The sequence below is a fragment of the Chiloscyllium plagiosum genome, unplaced genomic scaffold (assembly GCF_037043375.1).
Source record: "Chiloscyllium plagiosum isolate Xiang-an unplaced genomic scaffold, Cpla_swu_hap1 HiC_scaffold_2, whole genome shotgun sequence".
Lineage (NCBI taxonomy): Eukaryota > Metazoa > Chordata > Chondrichthyes > Orectolobiformes > Hemiscylliidae > Chiloscyllium > Chiloscyllium plagiosum.
In genome coordinates, this window is record NW_028270140.1 from 129,624,373 (window position 1) to 129,646,633 (window position 22,261).

At 44.8% G+C, this 22,261-nt stretch overlaps 1 protein-coding gene across 2 annotated transcripts in view; it reads left to right on the plus strand.

Annotated features, from left to right (window-relative positions):
• Window positions 1-73: 73 nt before the first annotated feature.
• The window catches only part of casp3b (caspase 3, apoptosis-related cysteine peptidase b), a 42,980-nt gene continuing 20,792 nt past the window's right edge, over window positions 74-22,261 (plus strand). The window contains exon 1 of one of the 2 annotated variants that reach the window (XM_043705770.2): window positions 74-197. The gene's annotated coding sequence lies outside the window, so the exon portion shown is untranslated. The remainder of the gene's footprint in view (window positions 198-22,261) is intronic. The other variant, XM_043705779.2, reaches the window with a different exon arrangement.

The following is a 22,261-nucleotide window of genomic DNA, read 5'->3' on the forward strand; positions in this document are numbered from 1 at the left end:
GGGCGGAGCCTGAAGTAGCGGTGCTCTTCTTCAGCACTGCGCCTGCGCGGATTGGTTTGTTGTTGTGGGGTGGGGTTGACGTCCCCTGGACAGACAGGAGCACGTTTGGAATGAGGAGCGGTTGGTGACGTATCGTTAGTGGGAGCTGGCGTTCCAGTCTGAGTCAAGCTGCGACCGGACTGGACGTGAAGTGAAAGGTGGGTAATTTTCTTTTAAAATAGCGTTTTGCCCGTTCAGGCTTTTGTTCGCTCCATGAATAAACAATAACTCCAACTTATACTAACGGGGGCGGTGTTTACCCTGTACTATGTTTTTATTCTAAAGCTATCTTTCTGTGTCTTAGGTGTGGTAAATGCCCCCCCCCCCCCCATCCGACTGCCTGCATTCTGATCAGCTGCAACCTCCTGTCTCCCACCGCTTTGTTGCTCTAACCTGGCGAGCTTTGCAATGTCTTGAGTTTAAGAGAATCCTGCCCTACTTTTGTTTTTATGAGGGCGCATTTACCTAAAGTGTATAGACTACAAAAGTTGCCAGGTTGGCAGTGCAGAGTTCGTGTAGTTGCTTTGCCTTCATTTGTGTATTTCTTCTGAGTTTCTCAACGTTAAAAAAAACGCTATCCTTGGGGATCCAGAATGTTTATGATTGATTTCACTTGTCTTTCTTTTAATGTTGAGAAGGCGAGCTCCTGTCAGGTACGTATAGTACTGCCAGCGCCTGTTTAAGATGAAACCAAAACCATTCTCACACTCGTTTTGTTTACACAAGGAAAGGAAGCGAAGTCAATCCAAAAACGTACGCTTTAAAAACAAATTGAGGCTTGCTTATCAAATTATTTTATTGGACAGTGTGTTTGGTTCCATCTCTTTCTTCCCTCACCCAGCGCAAAGTAATTAAAATAATCATTCATGTACTGAAAATTTTGCAGTTGATAATCGTTTTGAGTTTGTCCTAAATTGATGCTATTTTGGGTGAGCAGAAATGATAGTAGCGTTGCAAGTGCTGTCTTATACAGTTGGGAGAAAGTGCCACACCAAGGCACAAACAAGCTTGATAAATTAAGAGGAACCGTGACAAGTGCAATATTGACAAAACATAGATCCTTATGTGTAGTTATAATTTGGTTCTTCTTATCAGGTTTTTTATTTTAACGATGTGATGTCAAGAAAGCACAACACCTCTCTTTCTTCAGGAGGACAAGGAAAATTAGCATTTCTTTAAATACCTCTATCAGTTTTATACATGCATCATAGAAGACATTCTATCTGGATGTATCACAGCTTGGTATGACAACTATTCTTTGCAGGACTGTAAGAAACTAGAGTTGTGAACACAGTCCAATCCATCAAGCAAGCCAACCTTCCTTCCATTGACGCCATCCATACTACTTGCTGTCTCAACAATGCAGCTAACATCATCAAATACCTCTTCTCTGCCACCCCCCATTCCAGTTATAATGTCTTCCAACCACTTCTGTTGGTGAGATTGCATTATATACTCCCTAATAGTGAGAGGGAAATTGAGAAACAAACTTGTAAGGGGATCTCAGCTATGTAAAAATAATAGGGTGGCTATGGTAGGGGATTTAACTTTTCAAACATAGACTGGGAGAAAGTGAGGACTGTGGATGCTGGAGATCATAGCTTAAAAATGTGTTGCTGGAAAAGCGTAGCAGGTCAGGCAGCATCAAAGGAGTAGAGAATCGCGTTTTGGGCATGAGCCCTTCTTCAGGAATGAGGAGGGTGTGCCAAGCAAGCTAAGATAAAAGGTAGGGAGGAGGGACTTGGGGGAAGGGGCATTGGGAATACGATAGGTGGAAGGAGGTTAAGGTGAAGGTGATAGGTGGGGGCGGAGAGGTCGGGAGGAAGATTGCAGGTCAAGAAGGCAGTGCTGAGTCTGAGGGTTGGGACTGAGAAAAGGTGGGGGGAGGGGAAATGAGAAAGCTGGAGAAATCTGCATTCATCCCTTGTGGTTGGAGGGTTCCTAGGTGGAAGATGAGGCGCTCTTCCTCCAGGCGTCGTGTTGCCATGGTCTGGCGATGGAGGAGGCCAAGGACCTGCATGTCCTTTGAGGAGTGGGAGGAGGGGTTAAAGTGTTCAGCCACGGGGAAGTTGGGTTGGTTGGTGCGGGTGTCCCAGAGGTGTTCTCTGAAACTTTCTGCAAGTAGGCGGCCTGTCTTCCCAATGTATAGGAGGCCACGTCGGGTGCAGCGGATGCAGTAAATGATGTGTGTGGAGGTACAGGTGAGTTTCTGATGGATATGGAAGGATCCCTTGGGGCCTTGGAGGGAAGTGAGGGGGGAGGTATGGGCGCAAGTTTTGCATTTCTTGCGGTTGCAGGGGAAGGTGCCGGGAGTGGAGGTTGGGTTGGTGAGGGATATGTGGATCTGATGAGGGAGTCACGGAGGGAGTGGTCTTTTCTGGGTTGTTCGGTATTGGAATTGGTCCTCCTGGAAGCAGATGCGGCGAAGGAATTGGGGATATGTGATGGCGTTTTTACAGGGGGCAGGGTGGGAGGAGGTGTAATCTAGGTAGCTGTGGCAGTCAGTTGGTTTATAGTAAACGTCAGTGTTGAGTTGGTCGTCCGAGATAGAAATGGAGAGGTCTAGGAAGGGGAGGGAGGAGTCTGAGATGGTCCACGTAAATTTGAGGTCGAGGTGGAAGGTGTTAGTAAAGTGGATGAACTGTTCAACCTCCTCGAGGGAGCACGAGGTAGCGCCGATACAGTCATCGATGTAGCGGAGGAAAAGGTGGGGAGTGGTGCCAATGTAGCTGCAGAAGTTGGACTGTTCCACATAGCCAACGAAGAGGCAGGCATAGCCGGGGCCCATGCGGGTGTCCATGGCTACTCCTTTGGTTTGGAGGAAGTGGGAGGATTGGAAAGAGAAGTTGTTCAGAGTGAGGACCAGTTCAGTCAGTCGAAGGAGGGTGTCAGTGGAAGGGTACTGGTTGGTTCGGCGGGAAAGGAAGAAGCGGAAAGTTTTGAGGCCTTCATGATGGGGGATGGAGGTGTATAGGGACTGGATGTCCATGGTGAAGATAAGGTGTTGGGGGCCGGGGAAGTGAATATCGTGGAGGGCGTGGGTGGTATCCCGAACGTAGGTGGGGAGTTCTTGGACTAAGGGGGACAGGTCCGTGTCAAGGTATGCAGAAATGAGTTTGGTGAGGCGGGAGCAGGCTGAGACAATGGGTCGTTGGGGCAGTCAGGTTTGTGGATTTTGGGCTGGAGGTAGAAACGGGCGGTGTGGGGTTGTGAGACTGAGGTTGGAGGCGGTGGATGGGAGATCCCCTGAGGGGAATGAGATTATGGATGGTCTGGGAGATGATGATGGTTTGGTGGTGGGAGGTGGGGTCATGGTCAAGGGGGCAGTAGGAGGAGGTGTCTGCGAGCTGGCGTTTAGCCTCAGCAATATAAAGATCTGTGTGCCAAACTACCACCGCGCCTCCCTTGTCTGCCGGTTTCATGGTGAGGTTGGGGTTGGAGTGGAGGGCTGCGAGGCCTCTTACCCGCCCTCGATCTCTTCATAGCCAACTGCTGCCACGACATTGACCGCCTCTACCTGTCCACCCCTCTAAAACACCCACTCCAACCCCTCACCCTCGTAACGTGCAGCCCTCCGCTTCCCTGGCCCCCAAAACCTTATCTTCACCATGGACATCCAGTCCCTATACACCTCCATCCACCATGACCAGGGCCTCCAACCCTCCGTTTCTTCCTTTCCCGATGTCCGCAACAGTGCCCTTCCACCGACACTCTCATTCGTTTGGCCGAACTGGTCCTCGCCCTTACCAATTTCTCCTTTCAATCCTCCCACTTCCTCCAGACCAAAAGGGTAGTCATGGACACCTGTATGGGCCCCAGCTATGCCTGTCTCTTTGGCTACATAGAACAGTCCATCTTCAGTAATTACACCGGCACCACTCCCCACCTCTTCCTCTGCTGCATTGATTACTGCATTGGCGTCACATCGTGCTCCCGCAAGGAGATTGAGCAATTCATCAACTTCACCACATTCCACCCTGACCTTAAATTTACCTGGACCATCTCTGACACCTCCCTCCCCTTCCTGGACCTCTCCATCTCCATTAATGACGACCGTCTTGACACCGACATTTTTTACAAACCCACCGGCTCCCACAGCTACCTGGATTACACCTCTTCCCATCCTACCTCCGGCAAAAATGCCATCCCGTATTCCCAATTCCTCCGCCATATCTGCTCCCAGGAGGACCAGTTCCACCACAGAACACACCAGATGGCGGCCTCCTTTAGAGTCCGCAATTTCCCTTCCCACGTGGTTAAAGGTGCCCTCCAATGCATCTCGTCCATATTCCGCACCTCCGCCCTCAGACCCCACGCCTCCAACCGTAACAAGGACAGAACGCCCTGGTGCTCACCTTCCACTCTACCAACCTTCGCATAAACTAAATCATCCGCCGACATTTCCACCACCTCTAAACGGACCCCACCACCAGGGATATATTTCCCTCCCCACCCCTTTCCGCCTTCCGCAAAGACCATTCCCTCCGTGACTACCTGGTCAGGTCCACGCCCCTCTACAACCCACCCTCCCATCCTGGCACCTTCCCCTACCACCGCAGGAATTGCAAAACCTGCGCCCACACCCCTCCCTCACCTCTATCCAAGGCCCTAAAGGAGCCTTCCACATCCATCAACGTTTTACCTGCACATCCACCAATATCATTTATTGTATCCGTTGCTCCCTATGTGGTCTCCTCTACACTTGGGAGACTGGACGCTTCCTAGCAGAGCGCTTTAGGGAACATCTCTGGGACACCCGCACCAATCAACCACACCGCCCTGTGGCCCAACATTTCAACTCCCCCTCCCACTCTGCCGAGGACATGGAGGTCCTGGGCCTCCTACACCACTGCTCCCTCACCACCCGACGCATGGAGGAACAACGCCTCATCTTCCGCCTCTGACAACGTCATCCCCAGGGCATCAATGTGGACTTCAACAGTTTCCTCATTTCCCCTTCCCCACCCCACCTCAGTTCCAAACCTCCAGCTCAGCATTGTCCCCATGACTTGTCCTACCTGCCTATCTTTTCCACCTATCCACTCCATCTTCATCCCCTCCCCCACTCACCTATTGTACTCTATGCTACTTTCTCCCCACCCCTACCCTCCTCTCATTTATCACTCCGCCTGAATTCCTGATGAAGGGCTTTTGCCCGAAACGTCGATTTTACTGCTCCTCGGATGCTGCCTGAACTGCTGTGCTTTTCCAGCACCACTAATCCAGATTAGGTTTATTCCCCATCCTTGTCTTGGCGAGGAGATGGTGACGAGCCACCATCCTGAACTACTTCAGATAGTGTGTTGGTGCTTCCACAGTGTTGAGATGAAGGGAGTACCAGGGGTTTAACCCAGTGATAATGAAAGAATGGTGAGAGATTTGGATGGGGCCTTCCAAGCAATGGTATTCACACACATCTGTCTTTGTGCTTTGTAATGGTAGATGTTGTGGATTTGGAGGTGTTTAAGAACTCCTGATGAGTTTCATAAGTGCATCTTGTAGATAGCTCACATTACTGCTATTGTTCCTTGATGGTGGGGGGATTGAATGTGGTAGATATATACTGCTAGTCAAGCAGACTGTTTTGTCCTGGAGTCTGTTAACCCTCTTGAGTGTTAGAGTGCTGTAAACATCCAGGCAAGTGGGGAGTATTTCATAACTACTCAATTTGTGCCTTGTAGACTGGCAATGGGAAGTCAGGAGTTGAGGCAATCGCTGTAGATTTGCAATGTTCTTGTTCCTTGTATGTTCTTATATGATCATTTAACTATGTTGAAGGAGACATGAATGATGCTGTGTATTGTACAAACATCCCAACTTTTAGTGCGCACTGGTTACTGAAGGTATCTTGTGCTTTGGGATATTTGATTCTATTGCAGATGCTATGTAAATTCAAGTTATTGGTCTTGCTGGACATAATTAGAATTGCAGAGTTCTAAAAATGATGTTCCAACATTTAAAGTACTCTATTTTTGACTGCAGGGCAATATGAAAGTGCTAATTGATTCAGATATTCATCGGAGAAGTAGGTAAAAATGAATAATGTCATTAAAGATATTGATGAATAATGTCATTTTGTACTTGAGAGGTATATAAACTAAGCAGTGCTTATGAGGAAGAGTGGGATAAGACAGAAAATGGTGTGAGTTCTGTTAGATTAGAGCTCGTCATGGAACTAGTACAAGTCTCAATGGATTCAGGTGCATTCATTACATCAATACCAATGAAGTCATTTCCCATGTGGCTCCGGCAAATTGAGATTACCTCATCATTATTGATGAAAATCCAGCTGTATAATGTGAACTAAACGCATTTTCAGCATTACCTTCCAAATCTGCAACCCCCTTGACCTAGAAGGAAAAGGACAGCACTGTATTGCAATACAGCCACTTGTAAACTCTCTTCCTCTTGTCCATACCTCCTGCGCACTGTAGCGAAGGTATCTCATCACCACCTTCTTGAGGTCAGTTAGGGATTGAAAGTAAATGCTAGTTTAGCTAATGGCGCACATGTTACATGAATGAACAAATAAAAATCTCAATTTGTTAAATTGTTTTAGTACAATAACAGTTTAGGTTCCTGAAATTCCTTGATTACAGTATGCTAGTGAATGCGAAAGTGAAGGAATTATTTAAACAAAAAATAGCAGTAATGGAAAAGTCAAGTTTGAATGCCAGAATTGATATGATTGGTTTATTTCTTGTCATGTGTACTGAGGTACAGTGAAAAGATTTATGAGCAGTATAGGCAGATCATAGTGCAGGTTGTTCTGTTGTAATGTGCATTTCATTAACACAAATTTGCTGTAACATGATTGAATTGGGGACACTTTCTAAAGCTCAAACTTTTGAAACTTATGTTGACTATAATGTAATTACACTACCAATACTTTAATTGCTGCTTCAAAAGAGTGATTTTTCTATAATGTTCTGTTACACAAGAACGCATATTATAGAAGAACTACCAGTAAGCAAGGATATATTTAGATTACTTAGTGTGGAAACAGGCCCTTCGGCCCAACAAGTCCACACTGACACGCTGAAGCACACCCACCCAGACCCATTCCCCTACATTTAACCCCTGCACCTAACACTACGGGCAATATAGATCATTGGGTGAAAAAAACCTGAAGAGACATTAAGGTTACATCTCTCAAGATGTGCACTAGGCAGGATCAACTTTAGCAAGGTCAGCATTATTTGAAGTTAGTGGGTCTAATGCTCAGTCTAATGATGGCCAGTAAGAAGCTGTTCCTGAACCTAATGGTGTGTGTTCAAACTTCTGTGTCTTCTGCCCGATGGAAGAGGTTGTAGAAGATCATTTGCCAGGATGGAATGGTTCTTTGATGCCGATGATTTGGAGGTGCCAGTGCTGGACTGAGGTTTACAAAGTTAAAAATCGTACAACACCAGTTTAGATTAGATTCCCTACAATGTGGAAGCAGATTCTTCGTCCCAACAAGTCCACACCGACCCTCCGAACAGTAATCCACCCAGACCCATTTCCCTCTAACTAATGACACATAACACTATGGACAATTTAGCATGGCCAATTCACCTGGCCTGCACATCTTTGGACTGTGGGAGGAAACCGGAGCACCTGGAGAAACCCACGCAGACGCAGGGAGAATGTGCAAACTCCATACAGACAGTTGCCTGAGGCTGCAATCGGATCTGGGTCCCTGGTGCTGTGAGGCAGCAGTCCTAATTACTGAGCCATCGTGCTGTCCTAATCACCTAATGAAGGAGCAGCACTGTGAAAGTTAGTGCTTCCAAATAAACCAGTTGGACTATAACCTGGTGTTCTTTGATGTTGGCAGCCTTTCTGTGGCAATGAGCTATGAAAATGGAGTGTACGTATGGAAGGTTGGCTTCCGTGATGATCTGCACTGTGCACACCACCTTCTGTTGTTTCTTATGGTCTTACAGTTGCCGTACCGTGCCGTTATGCACCCAGACAGTATGCTTTCATTAATGCATCTGTAAAAGTTGGTGAGGGTCCTTTTGGACATGCCAAATTTCCTGAGCAGCTGAGGAAGAAGAGTGTTGTTGTGCCTTGAGCATCGCATCTACTTGGGAAGTCCAGGACAGTAGCTATAATAACTCCTCAGAACGTGACACACTCCATCCTCTTGACCTCTGTTCCGTTGATCTAAATGGGGATAGGTTCTCCTCCTTTCGTTCCGAAGTCAACGATCAGTTCTTTAGTTTTACTAACATTGAGAGAGAGGTTGGTCTCATTGCACCACATCACCAAGTCCTGTATCTCCTTTCTGTATTTTGATTCATTGATGTTTAGATATCTGTCCCACTATGGTGGTGCATAGAGAGACCATTTGGTACATCATGTCTGCACGAAGATGAAAACAGTACAGATGAAAGGTTCAAAACAACAATTTGAACTTGTAAATCTCTGACAAAGTGCCGTGAGAGATTTTTACAGCTTTAGGAATACTAACATAGGAATGTAGAAAACAGGAGGAGGCCATTCAGGCCTTTGGGTCTGTTCCACCATTCAGAATGAATGTAGCTGAATATTCCACCTCATTAATCTGTTCCTTAATCTGTTGTTTGGATGGAACTGAGAAATAAGAAAGGTATGATCACCTTATGGGATTGTATTATAGTCCTCCCAATAGTCAGAGGGAATTGAGAAACAAACTTGTAAGGAGATTTCAGCTATCTGTAAGAATAATAGGGTAATTATGGTAGGGGATTTTAACTTTCCAAACATCAACTGGGACTGCCATAGTGATAAAGGTTTAGATGGAGAGGAATTTCTTAAGTGTGTACAAGACAATTTTCTGATTCAGTATGTGGATGTACCTACTAGAGAAGGTGCAAAACTTGACCTACTCTTGGGAAATAAGGCAGGGCAGGTGACTGAGGTGTCAGTGGGGGAGCACTTTGGGGCAAGCGACCATAATTCTATTTGTTTTTAAAATAGTGATGGAAAAGGATAGACCAGATTTAAAAGTTGAAGTTCTAAATTGGAGAAAGGCAAGAACTTTCAAAAGCAGATTGGAGGCAGATGTTTGCAGGTAAAGGCATGGCTGGAAAATGGGAAGCCTTCAGAAATGAGATAACAAGAATCCAGAGAAAGTATATTCCTGTCAGGGTGAAAGGGAAGGCTGGTAGGTATAGGGAATGCTTGATGACTAAAGAAATTGAGGGTTTGGTTAAGAAAAAGAAGGAAGCATATGACAGGTATAGACAGGATAGATCGAGTGAATCCTTAGAGTATAAAGAAAGTAGGAGTATACTTAAGAGGGAAATCAGGAGGGCAAAACGGGAACACGAGATAGCTTTGGCAAATAGAAGTAAGGAGAATCCAAAGGGTTTTTACAAATATATTAAGGACAAAAGGGTAACTAGGGAGAGAATAGGGCCCGAAAATGTGTTGCTGGAAAAGCGCAGCAGGTCAGGCAGCATCCAGGGAACAGGAGAATTGACGTTTCGGGCATAAGCCCTTCAGGAATGAGGGAAGTTTGTTCAGCAGGCTAAGATAAAAGGTGGGGAGGAGGGACTTGGGGGAGGGGCGTCGGAAATGTGATAGGTGGAAAGAGGTCAAGGTGAGGGTGATAGGTCAGACTGGGTGGGGGCGGAGAGGTCGGGAAGAAGATTGCAGGTTAGGAAGGCGGTGCTGAATTCGATGGATTTGACTGAGACAAGGTGGGGGGAGGGGAAATGAGGAAACTGGTGAAATCCGAGTTCATCCCTTGTGGTTGGAGGGTTCCTAGGCGGAAGATGAGGCGCTCTTCCTCCAACCGTAGTTTTGTTGTGGTCTGGCGATGGAGGAGTCCAAAGACCTGCATATCCTTGGTGGAGTGGGAGGGGGAATTGAAATGTTGAGCCACAGGGTGGTTGGGTTGGTTGGTCCGGGTGTCCCAGAGGTGTTCTCTGAAACGCTCCGCAAGTAGCCGGCCTGTCTCCCCAATATAGAGGAGGCCACATCGGGTGCAGAGGATGCAATAGATGATGTGTGTGGAGGTGCAGGTGAATCTGTGGCGGATATGGAAGTTTCCTTTGGGGCCTTGGAGGGAGGTGAGGAGGGGAGGTGTGGGCGCAAGTCTTGCACCTCCTGCGGTTGCAGGGGAAGGTGCCGGGAGGGAGGTTGGGTTGGTGGGGGGTGTGGACCTGACGAGGGAGTCATGGAGGGAGTGGTCTTTACGGAACGCTGATAGGGGAGGGGAGGGAAATATATCCTTGGTGGTGGGGTCTGTCTGGAAGTGGCGGAAATGACGGCGGATGATGCGCTGAACATGGAGATTGGTGGGGTGGTAGGTGAGGACCAGTGGGGTTCTGTCCTGGTGGCGGTTGGAGGGGTGGGGCTCAAGGGCGGAGGAGCGGGAAGTGGAACAGATGCGGTGGAGGGCATCGTCGACCACGTTGGGGGAGAAATTGCGGTCCTTGAAGAAGGAAGCCATCTGGGTTGTGCGTTTTTGGAACTGGTCCTCCTGGGAGCAGATGCGGCAGAGTTGAAGGAATTGGGAGAATGGGATGGCGTTTTTACAGGGGGCAGGATGGGAGGAGGTGTTGTCCAGGTAGCTGTGGGAGTCAGTCGGTTTGTAGTAGTTTGTTGTAGTAGACCAACCAACCCAACCACCCTGTGGCTCAACATTTCAATTCCCCCTCCCACTCCACCAAGGATATGCAGGTCTTTGGACTCCTCCATCGCCAGACCACAACAAAACTACGGTTGGAGGAAGAGCGCCTCATCTTCCGCCTAGGAACCCTCCAACCACAAGGGATGAACTCTGATTTCACCAGTTTCCTCATTTCCCCTCCCCCCACCTTGTCTCCGTCTAATCCATCGAATTCAGCACCGCCTTCCTAACCTGCAATCTTCTTCCCGACCTCTCCGCCCCCACCCCAGTCTGACCTATCACCCTCACCTTGACCTCTTTCCACCTATCACATTTCCGACGCCCCTCCCCCAAGTCCCTCCTCCCCACCTTTGTTCAGCAGGCTAAGATAAAACTTTCCTCATTCCTGAAGAAGGGCTTATGCCCGAAACGTCGATTCTCCTGTTCCCTGGATGCTGCCTGAACTGCTGCGCTTTTCCAGCAACACATTTTCAGCTCTGATCTCCAGCATCTGCAGACCTCACTTTCTCCTCAGAGAATAGGGCCCCTCAAAGATCAGCAAGGTGGCCTTTGTGTGGAGCCATAGCAAATGGGGGAGATACTGAATGAAAATATTCATTTAGTATTTACTGTGGAAAAGGATATGGAAGATATAGACTGTAGGGAAATAGATGGTGACATCTTGCAAAATGTCCAGATTACAGAGGAGGAAGTGCTGGATGCCTGGAAACGGTTAAAGGTGGATAAATCCCCAGGACCTGATCAGGTGTACCTGAGAACTCTGTGGGAAGCTAGAGAAGTGATTGCTGGGCCTTTTGCTGAGATATTTGTATCATCGATAGTCACAGGTGAGGTGCTGGAAGATTGGAAGTTGGGAAACATGGTGCCACTGTTTAAGAAGGGCGGTAAAGACAAGCCAGGGAACTATAGACCGGTGAGCCTGACCTCAGTGGTGGGCAAATTGTTGGAGGGAATCCTGAGGGACAGGATGTACATGGTATTTGGAAAGGCAAGGACTGATTAGGGATAGTCAACATGGCTTTGTGCATAGGAAATCATGTCTCACAAACTTGATTGAGTTTTTGAAAAAGTAACAAAGAAGATTGAGGGCAGAGCAGTAGATGTGATCTATATGGACTTCAGTAAGGCGTTCGACAAGGTTCCCCATGGGAGACTGATTAGCAAGGTTAGATCTCATGGAATACAGGGAGAACTAGCCATTTGGATACAGAACTGGCTCAAAGGTAGAAGACAGAGGGTGGTGGTGGGGGTTGTTTTTCAGACTGGAGGCCTGTGACCAGTGGAGTGCCACAAGGATTGGTGCTGGGCCCTCTACTTTTTGTCATTTCCATAAATGATTTGGATATGAGCATAAGAGGTACAGTTAGTAAGCTTGCAGATGACACCAAAATTGGAGGTGTAGTAGACCGCAAAGAGGGTTACCTCAGATTACAACAGGATCGAGACCAGATGGGCCAATGGGCTGAGAGCTGGTAGATAGAGTTTAATTCAGATAAAGCGATGTGCTGCATTTTGGGAAAGCAAATCTTAGCAGGACTGATACATAGTCATAGAGATGTACAGCATGGAAACAGACCCTTCGGTCCAACCCGTCCATGCCGACCAGATATCCCAACCCAATCGAGTCCCACCTGCCAGCACCTGGCCCATATCCCTCCAAACCCTTCCTATTCATATACCCATCCAAATGCCTCTTAAATGTTGCAATTGTACCAGCCTCCACCACATCCTCTGGCAGCTCATTCCATACACGTACCACCCTCTGCGTGAAAAAGTTGCCCCTTGGGTCTCTCTTATATCTTTCCCCTCTCACCCTAAACCCAAGCCCTCTAGTTCTGGATTCCCCAACCCCAGGGAAAAGACTTTGCCTATTTATTCTATCCACGCCCCTCATAATTTTGTAAACCTCTATAAGGTCACCCCTCAGCCTCCGATGCTCTAGGGAAAACAGCCCCAGCCTGTTCAGCCTCTCCCTTGTAGCTCAGATCCTCCAACCCTGGCAATATTCTTGTAAATCTTTTCTGAACCCTTTCAGGTTTCACAACATCTTTCCGATAGGAAGGAGACCAGAATTGCACGCAATATTCCAACAGCGGCCTAACCAATGTCCTTTACAGCCGCAACATGACCTCCCAACTCCTGTACTCAATACTCTGACCAATAAAGGAAAGCATACCAAACGCCTTCTTCACTATCTTAACCAGACTCTATAAAAGATCTTAAAGTAAGGGAACCCTTAGGAAGTAGCGACCATAATATGGTAGAGTTCAGTCTGGAGTTTGAAAGGGAGAAGGCAAAATCGGATGTAATGGTGTTACAGTTGAATAAAGGTAATTATGAGGGCATGAGAGAGGAACTGACTAAAATAGATTGGAAGCAGAGGCTAACCGGGAAGACAGAGCAAAAATGGCAGGAGTTTGTAGGTATAATTGAGGACACTACAGAGGTTCATTCCCAAGAAAAGAAAGATTAACTGGGGAGGGACTAGACAACCTTGGCTGACAAAGGAAGTCAGGAAATGTATTAAAGAAAAAGAGAGATCCTATAAAGTGGCTAAGAACAGTGGGAAATCAGAAGATTGGGAAGGATACAAAAGCAAACAGAGGACAACAAAGAGTGTAATAAGAAATGAGAGGATCAAATATGAAGGTAGGCTAGCCAGTAATATTAGAAATAATAGTAAAAGTTTCTTTCAGTACATAAGAAACAAACGACAGGCAAAAGTAGACATTGGGCCACTTCAAACTGATGCAGGAAGCCTAGTGATGGGAGATAAGGAAATAGCAGGAGAACTTAACAAGTACTTTGCGTCAGTTTTCACAGTGGAAGACATGAGTAATATCCCAAAAATTAAAGGGTGTCACGGGGCTGAGTTGAGTATGGTTGCCATTACGAAAGAGAGAGTGCTAGAAAAGTTAAAAAGTCTTAAAATTGATAAATCTCCTGGCCCCGATGGGGTACACCCTAGAGTTCTGAGAGAGGTGGCTGAGGAAATAGCAGAGGCATTGGTTGAGATCTTTCAAGAGTCACTGGAGTCAGGAAAGGTCCCGGATGATTGGAAGATGGCTGTTGTAACCCCCTTGTTCAAGATAGGATCAAGGCAAAAGATGGAAAATTATAGGCCAATCAGCTTAACCTCGGTTGTTGGTAAAATTCTAGAATCCATCATTAAGGATGAGGTTTCTAAATTCTTGGAAGAGCAGAGTCTGATTAGAACAAGTCAACATGGATTTAGTAAAGGGAGGTCATGCCTGACAAACCTGTTGGAATTTTTTGAAGAGGTAACAAGTAGGTTAGACCAGGGAAACCCAGTGGATGTGGTCTATCTAGACTTTCAAAAGGCCTTTGATAAGGTGCCACACGGGAGGCTGCTGAGCAAGGTGAGGGCCCATGGTGTTCGAGGTGAGCTGCTGGGATGGATTGAGGATTGGCTGTCTAACAGAAGGCAGAGAGTTGGGATAAAAGGTTCTTTTTCAGAATGGCAGCCGGTGACGAGCGGTGTCCCGCAGGGTTCGGTGCTGGGGCCACAGCTGTTCGCGTTATATATTAATGATTTGGATGAGGGAACCGGGGGCATTCTAGTGAAGTTTGCCGATGATACGAAGTTAGGTGGACAGGCAGGTAGTACTGAGGAAGTGGGGAGGCTACAGCAGGATCTAGACAGGTTGGGAGAGTGGTCCAGGAAATGGCTGATGGAATTTAACGTGAGCAAGTGCGAGGTCTTGCACTTTGGCAAAAAGAATAAAAGCATAGACTACTTTCTAAATGGTGAGAAAATTAATAAAGCCAAAGCACAAAGGGATCTGGGAGTGCTAGTCAAGGATTCTCTAAAGGTAAACATGCAGGTTGAGTCCGTGATTAAGAAAGCGAATGCAATGTTGTCTCTTATCTCAAGAGGGTTGGAATATAAAAGCAGAGATGTACTACTAAGACTTTATAAAGCTCTGGTTAGGCCCCATTTGGAGTACTGTGTCCAGTTTTGGTCCCCACACCTCAGGAAGGACATACTGGCACTGGAACGTGTCCAGCGGAGATTCACACGGATGATCCCTGGAATGACAGGTCTAACATATGAGGAACGGCTGAGGATACTGGGATTGTATTCGTTGGAGTTTAGAAGATTAAGGGGAGACTTAATAGAGACGTACAAAATAATACATGGCTTGGAAAAGGTGGATGCTAGGAAATTGTTTCTGTTAGACGAGGAGACTAGGACCCGTGGACACAGCCTTAGAATTAGAGGGGGTCATTTCAGAACAGAAATGCGGAGACATTTCTTCAGCCAGAGAGTGGTGGGCCTGTGGAATTCATTGCCACGGAGTGCAGTGGAAGCCGGGACGCTAAATGTTTTCAAGGCCGAGATTGATAGATTCTTGTTGTCTAGAGGAATTAAGGGCTACGGGGAGAACGCTGGTAAGTGGAGCTGAAATGCGCATCAGCCATGATTGAATGGCGGAGTGGACTCGATGGGCCGAATGGCCTTACTTCCACTCCTATGTCTTATGGTCTTACCTGCGACTCCACTTTCAAGGAGCTATGAACCTGCACTCCAAGGTCTCTTTATTCAGCATCACTCCCTAGGACCTTACCATTAAGTGTATAAGTCCTGCTAAGATTTGCTTTCCCAAAATGCAGCACCTCACATTTATCTGAATTAAACTCCATCTGCCACTTCTCAGCCCGTTGGCCCATCTGGTCTCGATTCTGTTGTAATCCGAGGTAATCCTCTTCGCTGTCCACTACACCTCCAATTTTGGTGTCATCTGCAAACTTACTAACTGTACCTCTTATGCTCGCATCCAAGTCATTTATGTAAATGACAAAAAGTAGACGGCCCAGCACCAACCCTTGTGGCACTCCACTGGTCACAGGCCTCCAGTCTGAAGAACAACCCTCCACCACCACCCTCCGTCTTCTACCTTTGAGCCAGTTCTGTATCCAAATGGCTAGTTCTCCCTGTATTCCATGAGATCTAACCTTGCTAATCAGTCTCCCATGGGGAACCTTGTCGAACGCCTTACTGAAGTACATATAGATCACATCTACTGCTCTTCCCTCATCAATCTTCTTTGTTACTTCTTCAAAAAACTGTCAAGTTTGTGAGACATGATTTCCCACGCACAAAGCCATGTTGACTATCCCAAGTCAGTCCTTGCCTTTCCAAATACATGTACATCCTGTCCCTCAGGATTCCCTCCAACAACTTGCCCACCACTGAGGTCAGGCTCACTGGTCTATAGTTCCCTGGCTTGCCCTTACCACCCTTCTTAAAGTGGCACCACGTTTGCCAACCTCCAGTCTCCTGGCACCTCACCTGTGAATATCGATGATACAAATATCTCAGCAAGGGGCCCAGCAATCACTTCTCTAGCTTCCCACAGAGTTCTCAGGTACACCTGATCAGGTCCTGGGGATTTATCCACCTTTAACCGTTTCAAGACATCCAGCATTTCCTCCTCTGTAATCTCGGACATTTTGCAAGATGTCACCATCTATTTCCCTACAGTCTGTACCTTCCATATCCTTTTCCACAGTAAATACTGATGCAAAATATTCATTTAGTATCTCCCCCATTTGCTATGGCTCCACACAAAGGCCGCCTTGCTGATCTTTGAGGGGCCCTATTCTCTCCCTAGTTACCCTTTTGTCCTTAATATATTTGTAAAACCCCTTTGGATTCTCCTTAATTCTATTTGCCAAAGCTATCTCATGTTCCCGTTTTGCCCTCCTGATTTCCCTCTTAAGTATACTCCTACTTTCTTTATACTCTTCTAAGGATTCACTCGATCTATCCTGTCTATACCTGACATATGCATCCTTTTTCTTAATCAAACTCTCAATTTCTTTAGTCATCCAGATACACTTAATGGTAAGGTCCCTCCTTAGCCAGAACATCCTTTCTCAGCTAAGGAGTTCAAAACTGAGTATCATCCTTGAGGGTTGTCTCACCAAGACCTTTTAATTCCAACAACACATCACTGCTTCTATACTTAATCATCTCACTATAAAGGCAAACATACCATTTCCTGCCTTCCCTGCCTCCTGCACCAGCATGCATGCTTTCAGCGATTAGTGTATGAGGACACTTAGGTATTATTTTACCTCTTCTTTTCCCAATCTATTCCGATTTAGACAATCTGCCTTCCTGTTTTTCATATGTGATAACCTCACATTGGCAGATAAAGTATAATATAAATCAATCTCATGCTCTTTAATTTTACATACTAATCTCTTCTGTGGAACTTTCTTGAAAGCCTTCTGAAAGTTCAAGTAAACTACATCCACTGGGTCCTTCTTATTAACTCTTCTAGTTACATGCTCAAAACTGTAGTAGATCTCAAATTCATGGTGACGGTGTCCGATCCTGTTACTGTTTTCCAAGTGCTGGTGCTTTTAAATGTTTTATAACCATTTCAAGCATTTTCCCTACTGCTGATGTCATTCTAACCAATCTATATTTCCCTGTTTTCTCTTTACCTCCTTTTTTAAAAAGTGAGGTTACATTAGCTGCCCTCCAATCTATAGGAAGTATGTGGTGTTGGAAAAGCAGCATTTGAGGAGGAAAGTCAACACTTTAGGCATAAGCCCTTTTAGACTGTATAGAATCCTGAAGGATGAACATCAATGCTTCCACTATTTCTGGGGCCTCTTCCTTAATTACTTTTGGGATGTAAATGATCAGGCTCTGGGGATTTATAAACCATTAATCCTATCAGTTTCCCCAATACCACTTGCTTAATAATATTGATTTCCTTCAGTTCCCCTCTCTCGCTAGATCTTATATTCCCAACAATTTTAGGATGTTATTGTATTTTCCTTTGTGAAGACTAAAGCAAGATATGTATTTCACTGATCAACAATTTCTCTCTTTTCTAATTTTAAGTTTTCCTGTTTCTAAGAGATCTACTTTTGTTTTCTTTCTTCTTTTTCTCTTTATGTACTTGTAGAAGATTTTATCAGTTGACTTGATTTGGCTTGATTTATTGTCATGTGTACGTAAGTACAGTGAAATGCTTTGTTTACTAGCAATATAGGCAGATCATAGGCAAGGACATATAGACCATAGGTGAAGATGAAACTTGGACAGAGGCATACAGGTTACACCGCACAGAGCACTAGGCAAGATCAACATTAACAAGATCAGCATTGTTTGAAGATTTGTATGTTCCCTACAGTTTTACTCATGCACTCTATTATTCCCCACCTAATCACTTTGTTCTTCTTCGCTAAATCTAAACTGCTCCCTATCCTCAAGTCTGCTGCCTTTTTTTAGCCTATTTGCCCACCCTTTCCTAATACTATCCTTAGTTTCCCTTGTTACCCATCACCAGGCTACCTTTGCTCGATGGGCATGAGCAATTGTTGCTCCAAGCCCCCTTTTGAATGTTTGCCATTGCCTATCTGTTGTCATTTCCTTTAGTACTCCCTAATTTATCATCGCTAGTTTGCACTTCAAACTGTTGGGGTTTTCTTTATTTAAATTCAGCTCAGTAGTCTCTGAATCAGCTAACTATTCTCCATCTAAATTAAGAATTCTATCATATTATGGTCATTGTCCCCCAAGGGACCTCGAGTAGCTAGATTGCTATTTATTCCTTTCTCCTTTACATAATACCAAGTCTAGGATGGCTCCTCAAAGTGTTGATCCAGAAAACTAGCTTGCACATACTTCAGGAATGCCTGTTCTATGGCATTGTTACTGATTTTCCTCCCTGCTCTGCATGAATTAAAGTCATCTATAATTGTAGCTTTACCTCTATTGCTTGCATCTCTTATTTCCGTTTAGTGTCTTTCTCAACACTACCACTAAACTTTGGAGTCTATCTATAATACCTACTATTGGTTTCTGCCTCTGGATGATTCTAAGCTCTACCTGTACCAATTGCACTTCACCAGATCTCTCATTCTTCCTTGCTATTGAAATAATGGCCTCTTAATTAACAGTGTTATCCCATCTCTTTTTCCTCTTTGTAAGTCCTTCCTAAAAACTGAATGTTCAGTTCCCGTCATTGGTCACCCTGCAGCCATGCCCCTCTAATTCCCAACTATATCATATCCATTCCAGCAATTTCTATTTGTTTCAGATCTTTAATGTCTGCAGTTCTTTGTATTATATTATCTCTGTAATGAATGTTGCCTTGGTCAACTTAAAGGGTTGAAAATAAGCTGGCTTGTGGTGTGGTTAGTATGGTGTGTTGCAATAGTCAAGTCTGGAGGGAAGGAAGGTCAGGTTGTGGGTTTCAACATGAGCTGAGTTAATGATTTCAGAAATGGAAATAGATGGTTGTAATAATGGCACAATTATATGATCAGAACCTGATGTTGGCTAGGTACAAGATCAGGGTTGTGAACAGTCATGTTCAGCCTCTGACAATTGTTGGGGAATTCCCTGAACTAGGGAACAGATTTGTAGCAAAAATTGAAACTGATAGCTTTGATCTTAATGTTTAGTTGGAGAAAACATTCATGCTTATCCAATATTGTGTACTGGATAAGTAGCATGACAGTTTATTGAACCCTCTGCTGTCTTTAGAGGTGGTGGAGCTCGAGCTGGGTGCTATCAGTGTATTTGTGTAAGCTGATGCTTTGTTTTCACATAGTCACTAAGAGGCATAAGAGAGAAAGGTGCGAGGGGTATATTCCCTGGGAAGTGAGGTGCTGGTGTGGGAATGGGAAGAAAAACTATTGCAGGTGAATTCTGTTTGTAGCTGGATAGGAGGAATGTGGTATGGTGAAACATGCCAACAGTTGCAAATTAAACAAGGAACTATAGGTTACCACTGCCACAATCTCTATCAGATGTTATTAGTGACTTTGATAGCTGTTTGGTACTACCTTTGCGGAGGAATATCAAAACATTGGTCTCGGCCTCAACCTTTAAGAAGACTCAAATCATTTACCATCCCATCCTAGGTCAAATTCTGTTCCGTCACTACATTAAGATCAACAGAGAAATCCTCTCAAATGTGGAATGTTTCCCTCAACTGGGAAGCTCCCTCTCATCTAATGCTCATCGATGTAGAGATTAAACATTGCATCTAACCTGCAAAATTTGCCTTTGGATATCTAAGGATGAGTATATTTGACCATGATATTTGTGCTGATACCAAGATCCATCGTTCAGAAAACAAAAACTGACTTGGAGGAACCTCCTGTGTGACGGAATAGGATTCTTTGTTGGCAGAGGGATGCTGCAATCAAAACCAAGGATCACTTCCATCTCCCGGAAACACCTTTCAAATGTGTGGTCGAAGATGCTTCTCTCACATCTGGCTCACCTAACCAGACAAAAACCCATGGAAGCTATGACAAATGACACGGTTTCCTTGGACAATCAGTTGTTCGCAAGTGGTTGCCAATGACATCACTGTGACAGGGTAGAAATCTGTGTGGAGTGATCTTAAACTCGAGGAAAGGCTCTGGGGACAAAAGAGGGTGTTGCTGACAATGTTGGTGTATTTCCTGTTGGTTGCCCTGAGAATGTGTTGGCTCTTTTACATCAGAAGAAATACAAGATTGATTTATTGTTGCATGTACTAAGATACAGTGAAAAGTGTTGTGTGCTATATGGGTGGATCATACCGTACAAAGTGCATGAGGGTAGCAGAACCAAGTACAGAATACAGTTTTACAGTTGCAAAGTGCAGAGAGATCAGCATTAATATTTGAGAGGTTCGTTCAAAAGTCTGAACAGCAGGGAAGAATCTGTAGAAACTGTTCTTGAATCTATTCTACATGTTTTTAAAATTTTTAAAATTTTTAAATTTTTAAAATTTTTATATTTTCTGACTGATGAAAGAAAGTATAACTGGGGTGGGAGGGGTCTTTGATTATGTTGGTTGCTTTCCAGAGATAGGGAAATATAGATGGAGTCAATGGATGGAAGGATGGTTTGTGATGTATTGTGCTGTGTTCATGATTCTCTAATCTTGGGGAGAACAGTTGTCATGTTTCTGGGATGCATCTATAAAAAATGGTAAGTGTCTTTGTGGGCATGTTGAATTTTCTTAGCCTCCTGAGGAAGTAGAGGCGTTGTGCTTCCTTGACTGTCATGTTGATGTGGGTGACCACGACAGACTGTTGTTGATCATTACTGCCAAGAGCTTGACACATTCAACCAACTCTACTTCACCATTGCAGACAGAGGCGTACCCTCCGCTCCATTTACTGAAGTCAGTGACCAGCTCCTTCATTTTACTGAAGTTGATGGAGACATTGTTGTCTTTACATCATGTTGCTAAGCCTTCATTCTCTTCCCTGCATTCTGTCTCATCATTGTTTTGAGTTCTGACTTAATAATGGTGTTGTCAGCAAACTTATTAAGTGGATGTGGCTACATGGTTGAGTCTATATGGAATATAGTAGGGGGCTCAATACGCAGCCTTGTGGAGCAACAATGTTGAGGATTATGATGGAGGTGGTGTTATTACCTATTCTCACTAATTGTGGTCTACAGGTTAGGAAGTCAAGGATCCTATTACAAAGGGGGAGTCGAGACCTAGCTCTTGGATATTACAGATGAATTTGTTTAAAGTTATGTTATTGATGGCTCGTTCAAGTAGGAGCCCAGTTATCCAGATGTTCCAGGGATCAGTATAGGACCAGGGGAGATGGCATTTGCTGTGGACCCGTAGCAATGGTAAGTGAATTGCAAAGAGTCAAGGCAGTTTGGTAGGCTAGAGGTGATGTGAGCCATGCCTGATCTCTCAGCACTTCACAATTATGAATGTTAGAGCAACTGTGCAGTAGTCATTGAGACACGCTACGTGATTTTTCTTTATCTCTGGGATGATAACCGTCTTCTTCAAGGCAGGTGGGGACTTTAGTTCGTAGTAAGTGTTGAGCATTTTGGGACAGGACTGGAATCATATCCTTAGACATTTAAGGTTATAAGGAGATTAAAGTAGGCAACAAAATATTCTAGAATATGAGACTTTTCAAAAGCACTGGTTGGAAGGGAGGATTGTTAGTAAGAGATGAACTAAGTACAATGACAAATGATCTTGGATCAAAATGATGTAGAATCCATTTTGATGGAGATAAAAATAACAAGGAAAAGGTATTGGTGGTTAAAAAGTTATAAATTCCCTAATAGTAATTCTGTCATAAGACTAGAGAATAAGGGCATGTAAGAAAGGCATTATGCTAATTATTGCTGACTTCAAACATCTTAGACATTGGGAAATTGACATGAGGAAGAATTCAGTGTATTTGGGACAGTTTCATGGAACAATATTATGAATCCAACCCAGAAACTTGCTACTTTAGATCTGGTAATGTGACAGATTTAAGAAATTGAGTAAGAGATTTCCTTGGTAGGATTGAACATTCAGTTTAAGAGTAAGAAACTCTGGTCAAAGCAATTACGCTAAACTTAAGGCTAATGACATAGGGATGAGAGATTTTAGTTGTAAACCAGAAGATTGGGAAAGTTTTAACAGCCAACAAAAAGGAGAAAATAGTCCTGAGGGAAAATTAGCAAGTTTATCATAAAATGGATCATCAGAGCTGCTTAAAGAAATCCTTTTTTTTTTATAAAAAAAAAAGGCCAAAGTTGTTATAAGCCCCTTAGAAAACAAGGCTAGGGAAATTGGGAATTAGGAAATGGCTGAAGGT